Below are 7,444 nucleotides of genomic sequence, written 5' to 3'. Positions count from 1 at the left end.
GAAGCCAAACTCAACTCGTCAACACCAGCAAATGCATAATGAAATTAATTGTCAAAATGCCGACCATGAAATGAGAGCCCTCTTGAACTGAGCACCTTTGGTGTGCAGGGTTGCATCAAACTGTCAGTCTGGCAGCGCTACGTACAAGAAGGCATTTGAAATGACCGTTAGCATCTGAAATGGCCAGTGAACAATCGCTCACGAGCGAAATATTTTATCGGGGTTTGTTTTGTTTTATTTTGGTAGGAATTTTGAATTTCTTCGGGTTTTTGGTGTAAATGTGCTCTGCTCCGTATGCAATCAATTGTTTTTTTCAACGCTTGTTTTCCTATATAATATCGCCCCCAAAACACGAAAAGGTGAGGTGCTGAATCGCATAACTGACGCGATTTTTATGAACACATGCGTTTGGAAGAGGCCGACAGACAAAAGCCCCATCGTTCTGCGGCGGTATACAGAAACCTTGGGGCTGTTGTTGAATGGATATGGAGTAGGAGTTCCACGAAATACTATAAAGGTATGTGAGGAACTCGTAGTTGCGGTGGAAGAATGACCCTCTTAACGACACGGTAAGTTTATGTAAGCTAGTTTTTAGTTATGGGTTATAGTTAAATATAATGGTTCTCTTATTTGCAGTTCCATCCTGCCAATCTCTGTTCCTATCCCGCCCGGTCCCCATTTCGGTAGAAAAATCTGAAGAATTTGTACGTGCGAGCCATGCGCAGTAACGGCAGTTGTTTCCGTTCTAAGACGTTCTACGATGTGCTGCTCAATTTGTTGAAAACGAAACCACCTGAATCGAGTTCGGAGTAGCTGATTATGTCTGATGATCCGATATTTCGCAAAGCCATTTTTATACCATGATCGCGACGATTCTTGCAACCGAAAGTAAACCATATCTATTGCTTCCTTAGTGTCTCGGAACAGGAAAGAAAGTATAATATCAAACGGAATCAAAGCAAAAACTCATACTGCTTCAGGAAGCCGCCCCGTACGAAAGACTTCAACGGATGTTGCCTATTGACAGGCGACAAACCTCCGCACCGGCGGGCCACACAACAGCGAACATCGTCAATTGGCAGTAACAAAAGCCAACCGAGTGGTTGGTACGAGGGATTTAATTTTGGCAGCCACCATTACGCAATTGCCAATGTGGAGCACCCAACGGACACGCTTTTGGTGCGACGGAGTGAGTGCAATTTTTTTGTCGTTTCGAAAAATCGTTGTTTTTTCCGCCATTCGTTTCACTTCCCCTAAGGTCGTTCCGAAACCACGACCGACTGAACAGCATCAGCATCGCCCGTTGCCTTGAACTTTTGCCGGTTTCTTTCTCGTCGCAGGTATTATTTGGCCATTTCCGTACTTTTTCCCCCCTGGCGGTACTTTCGACCGTGATCGTCAAGTTGTTCGTGTGCCCGGATTGGACGCTAAACCACGCTTCGCGATGCAGGTGTAGCCTACCGGTGGCCGCTCTAAATTTAGCTTCGGTATCACCTCACACCGCCGCGGCTGGGCGAACCGCGGTGTCGCAGTTTCAATTAAGATTAAGCTTCTTGATTTGGATCGGATCAGTGCCTCTGTGCGCTGGTTTTTTTCTCGAGTGGTCGGTCGGTCGACTGTTTTAGATTTAGTAATTTGGTATTTATTTTTACGCGCAGGTCACAAGGGGTCCATTGGAAGGGTTGCTGATCGATACTTACGGTATCGTCGAGGGCCTACCAGTCGCCCTACCAATGTGTGACAATAAAATGAAAACATTGGTTCCGTCAAATGGACGGACATTGGGTTTAATTGCTCTTAATGGAAGCTGAGTGTCACCCCTTCGCAGTCCTTGGCCCCATTTGATATCAAAAATGGGATTTTTATTCTACAGTAGCAAAGCTGCGAGAACACTTTATGATCATTAATAAACTTATTTGTATTAATGCATATTGAGATAAGATGGCGGATTATAGAATTTGATTGAAAATTCATATTCGTAGACTCTTTCGTGCGGACGAAGCCTTCAATACTACTATTCGATTGTTGACTAAGAGGGATGCCGAATTCAAAATCAGCACCCTCAATCTGAAAAGGGTTTCTATTTTAAAGGTCATGGAGCCAATGCCGACTGTTCAGCTTCGCTAGGCTGTATCGGAATCATTCAGTATCATCTAACTTCCTGTTGTTGGTTTTCATTAGCCTCATAAGCTTACTCGAGAATCTCGAAAGTCTCGCACATCAAAAACAAACGGACTGCAGCATGCTAGAGCTAAGATGGAATCAATGAAAAGATAAATAATTTACGGAAGTACATTTTCGATAGAGTTTATTATTCAGTTCTATTTTACCAACAATATCACAAAATTCGAAGCATTTTGGTTTCTATCGGTTCGATTCGTTATTTACCATCCGTGGGAAGCGACTCCACCGTAAGCCAGATGTGGAGCATAGGATAGGACCTTTTAAAAAATGCCCGAAGAAGGATGTGAAAGGCGCGACCAATTGTGGCCATCGAAAAATGGCACGTTTTTCGCACACGACTCTTTCGTCGTTGCTCTTGGCAATCAAATCGACGGGCGGATTAACCAATGCAGGAACTCCGCTAATACGTTATTGATTGAACGACCGCGACCATCGACATAGTTTTTGGAGGAAATGCAGGAAAATTGTAAAAAACCTTGTAGTGTGGGATAAACGGGTTGTGTATTTAGTTTTGCTTGTAATATCTTTCCGTTTAGATTTAATTAATGCAGGTAAGTTGCACCTGCACCTGAATGTCGTTACGTTAGTCAATAATATAATTGGAACAAATGACGAAATTCAAGTGGCCACTTATGTAATATGAATAAATCATTGCGGCATAATCATTACACGGTTTAATGGATGGACGCATGCATGCAATTCACTCTAAACGTAACCTTCACAGCCCTTTATCATAAGTGATACTTAGGCACCGTGAAAGGGTCGACGATATGCTCCTAATAAGTTACCTGCCATCATTTGCATCTGATAAAACACATAAATCGGCATCGGTCATATAAATATGAAGAAGAGCTCTGTCGACTTTTAGTGTGAACGGTGAGCAGCTCAAGCCCTGTTGTGATTCAGCCGAAAGTGTGCTTTCAACAGAGATGCTTTTGAAGGTAAGTTAGGCGACCGTTGCGATCACCGAAGAATGAAATCTACTTTTTTCTAACAGCTTTTAGCAATAGCCGTCGTGGTACGGTCGAATGCAGCCCAAATGGAAGCGCTTGATCCTCAACATCGCTATACACCGTCTGACAAGGAGAATCATCCGTCAGCAGTTAGTTACGTTAGCTTCGTGAAGCACATCCTTCCCACTTGGCATCGTCCTTCGGTAACCACCGCCAAACCAGCAACTGCTTCACCAACCTTAGAACGCCCCGCGATGGAACTCTCGGCGCCAACAGTTCACAATCGTTTCGTGTCGATCATATTCGTGCCAGTCTGGTCGCTTGATCCTAAGCCCAACATGATTGCACCACAACAACCACAACAATCAATCTACCAACAACCACGATATGGGCCACAAACCGAACCGATCTTCTACCGCAAGAAGGTAGCCATTTCTCCAGAGGTTATGTTTGATGGAGTGCGACCACCAGTTACCAGATATTCCGGAAACTTTAACACCTTGGGGCTCATTCGAACGCCAAACTATTCTCCCACAATGGCGTTCATGAAACAGAGTTATTAAAAAAAGGTAACTCTGCTTCTGTATCAATATGTGTTAAATCCAGTAATGAAATAAAATTTGATTGAACCGTTCCATCAAACATTCCATCGATGACTTCTAATGTTTCTTCTTTCTAGTAGTGGACCCAAGACCGCTTTCTCACTAAACGGTCCCAAATCGACCCGTAATTACAGCTCAGCGTTCGGCGGTTCGGTAGTAAGCAATCATTAACACATTACGCCTGTTGGCCAACGTTCCGGCTCCCTTTTCGGAGATGGAAAAGCTGACCTTCACCCCTTCAGGTGGCTCGACAAGAAAATGACTTCTGTCTACGGCACGTCACGTCACGTACTAAAACCGTTGCCGGTCCACGCGGTTCGCAGATTGCAAATTTGTTTCACGCTCCCTCACACGGCCAGTAGCTGCGGGTCGCGGTGCCGATCAATGAACTGGTCAAATTTTGATCGCTTCGTACGGCCCAGTTTACTTCGCCCCCAGTTGACAGCGAAGGCCTCGGCGGACGCTAAATGCAAATGGTTACGAAACCGAAATGCCACCCGTCGTGGTACTGGGCAAAAGGACCACGATATTTGCGGACGAGGTTTGTACTCCGCCAGTCACGTGCCTGTCCAAATATGTGCGATGGCCAGAGCGATACGCCGAGTAGTAGTAGCAGCGGCTAGTTGTGGAGGTACCTGTTTGCATGCGACAGATCGTTACTAAGTAGGTTCTTCTTGAGCTCCATTAGAAAGCCGTTACTGGGCCAAAGCTTCCGAAAATCCTGTTTCATATTCCAAACCTATGATCGGTTACGTCAATCACAGCCAGCGGGATGAAACCCGAGCATTTCCTGAACCGAGGACCATTCGACCGATGCCCACCGATTTGTAGCGCCCATCACCCGTTCACAATGGCGTCGCGTCAAGGACAGTCCAAGGATGCTGGGGTCCAACGTTGGCGAAAACCGTCCAAACAATCCGGTTTAAAGGTGGTCCTCAAATCTTCTCGGATGCTCTCGGATGCGCGATGCACAGCACGCCTCGGCGCAGGCTGATCCAGTTTCAATTGACCGGGTTCCGAGCTGAGGCGTGTTCCAAGGTAAACCAGGCCCTTAGCACCAGGCCGTTTGCACCATCGATCGGAAGAGTCCGCCCGTTTGCAACTTGCCTGAACCTCCCCTTGCCTATCCGCCAATCCGGTTTCCGCGGGAACAGCGCAGCCCAGAAACCGGTTCGGTACCGGCGGCCCAGTTTCCGCTGTGGCGCACGATGATGCTACAGGAATCGAAAATGGCAAACCCGCGGGTCACTTTTACTTTCCGTTCCTGCGCAAAAGGTTCGCGGGATTTCTTTCGCCCATCTCGCTCTGCCAGCGAGCTAAAAATGGGAACCTACGAAAGTGCGTCGCACCCGCCACGAAACTGGCCACGATCTCGGAAACCATTTTCAAGGTTGCGATCCGACGACGCGCCCGAGCGAGTCGTAAAGAAAGTGTTGGGCCGTCGCCAGCGGCCAGTGACGTAACGTGGCTCCGAAAGGGTCACCGGGTATGAAAAACCGGTCGACAGTCGACCTGGATCTTGGACTGGAGTGGCCGCGCACTACGAACTCTCTCCCCCAGGGGCCTGGGAATTCGTTCCCTTTTCACGCAATATGCCGTGCGTGCACCCCTTTTCTGACTCTATCACACTGTTAATCTCTGCGCTTTGGCTCGATGAAGGGCTTTTCGGGTCATCGGAGAGTTGCCGAGACCGATCGATCATATTTTTCACTTTCGGGTGTTGAGAAAACGATCAACAAGCGAGCGTTTGCGGCAACAAACCGGTCGGGCCCGTCGCGATAAGGTGGATTAATTTTAATGGCTGGCTGGCGAGTTATTGCGGTTCGATTTGTTACATTTTTCGATGGTGGCAACGTTGGGTATTAATTCACCGAAAATAACGGCCCCAAACGGCACGTGTGAACGAAACCGAAATTGATATGAAACACATCATTGGAAGTCATCGTCTGTCCTTCGCTGCCAACGTTTGATACGAATTGGCAAACGGATTTTTTCTGTACGGTTGTTTATACAATTAGTTACATCTAATGGCGGAGCACAATCGCCGTGTGATTTGTCGAGCGTGAAATTTATTTGCAGGAGCCTTGATCACACATGCCGTCCACAAGTTCCCAAGACACCACAGACAGACAGACAGGCCCACTATCGATCGATTCGACTGCCGCCGGCTGCGAGCGTCCTCGAAGCGTTTTCTTTCGTCTTACTTTTCGCGCGAACGTCTTGCTGCCGCGTAACGATCACCTGCGATCGCCGACGATGAACTTTATCCAATAAATGGCGTGCACTTTCGAACGTGTACAGTTGCATTTTATCGTTTTGGAGCCGTCGACTCGATCATCGGACAGTGCGTCGGCCATCAACAATAATTTTCTGTTAAATCTGCAAAATGTATAAAACCGCACCGCATTAGTCAACAAAGTTCTTTCATTGACCTCTAAATACAATTTAACAGTTTACAAGCTTCTAAGCTGTCTTACAAGCTGCGACAAAGAAACTGTTGAAACAAAGTCACATGTTCAATCTATGATTAAATGATTGTCGTACTAAAGGGAGTAATTATTTTTAGTGATCATCGGAAATGACAAAGAGACTGAATTGTTGCGACCACGGGGGCCAACAGGAACATAACGGCGTGTCCTTGGCGTTCCATTAGCTTAAGAATCTGCTCCTTCTAGGCTCATCATCGATTTCGAGACGATAAAAATCATCCTCCACCGGTGGCCTACCGAAGGTGGTGGAAAATTATTTTCCCTCCCCTCAACCACAACAACGGCACAATGGGCACCACAATACACACCTCGAAAGCTGCCTCTTCATCCTGACAGCAACAGAAAAAAAAGAACAATAATTCGCATGTGCTCGCCAGCTACGCCTTTTCTTCCGTTTGGATCGATTTCTGCCAATGTCACGAGGGGTGTGAATTGGCTGCGATCATCGATCATCGCCGGTGGGAACAGCGCTACGAGGTGTGTGAGGTGTGCAACTGACTCACCCCGGCTCGAGAGCGACCTCGGTCCTTGGAGGACCGAGCACACACAGGGCGTGCACAGGGCCAAAGCAATCCAATAAATTATGGACCCACCACGTCGGTGCGTTGGACGTGAACGAGACACTACTCCCATCGTGAAGGTCGGCGAAGCCTCCGCAAAGTCGCCGCCGAGGTGAAGCTCCTCAGAGACTCACCGGTAACGCCAGAGGCCCACCGGTAACGCAATCTTCGCATTTGGCTAACGATTTTCCAATCTAAGTTATGATGTTTGATTTGCGTGCACCGGCGCTGGCTGGCTGGGCGGGTATCCTTGGCACGGTGCACCACCACGGGTGAAAGGTTCCGGTTCTGACCCGGCGCCGGAGACCGGACGAGGTGGACATAAATTAGGCAGAATTATTGCCCGGGCTCGTAAAGGTGCCCGTTTCAGCTAGCACGGATTTGCGTGTGCGATTCGCCTTTTGGCGTTCGCAGTGATCTTGAAATCGGGCCAAAGCGATCGTCCGATCATTATCGTGCCGGTCTGTACCGGAAATCGATAAATGAGAGCCCTGTCGGCATCGATTTCAGGTTTCGGGCGCAGGTGGTTTGATTAATAGACCTAATGCCTTTGCCGTGGGTTGGATCATGACAAGCTAATAAATTTCGGAAAAGAGGTTGTTTAATGGTCTCTACTCAATTTGATCCTTATCTGGTCTGGCTTAATCGTTTCGTAT

The sequence above is a fragment of the Anopheles cruzii genome, chromosome 2 (genome assembly GCF_943734635.1).
Source record: "Anopheles cruzii chromosome 2, idAnoCruzAS_RS32_06, whole genome shotgun sequence".
NCBI lineage: Eukaryota > Metazoa > Arthropoda > Insecta > Diptera > Culicidae > Anopheles > Anopheles cruzii.
Note: the sequence above shows the minus strand (reverse complement) of the source record.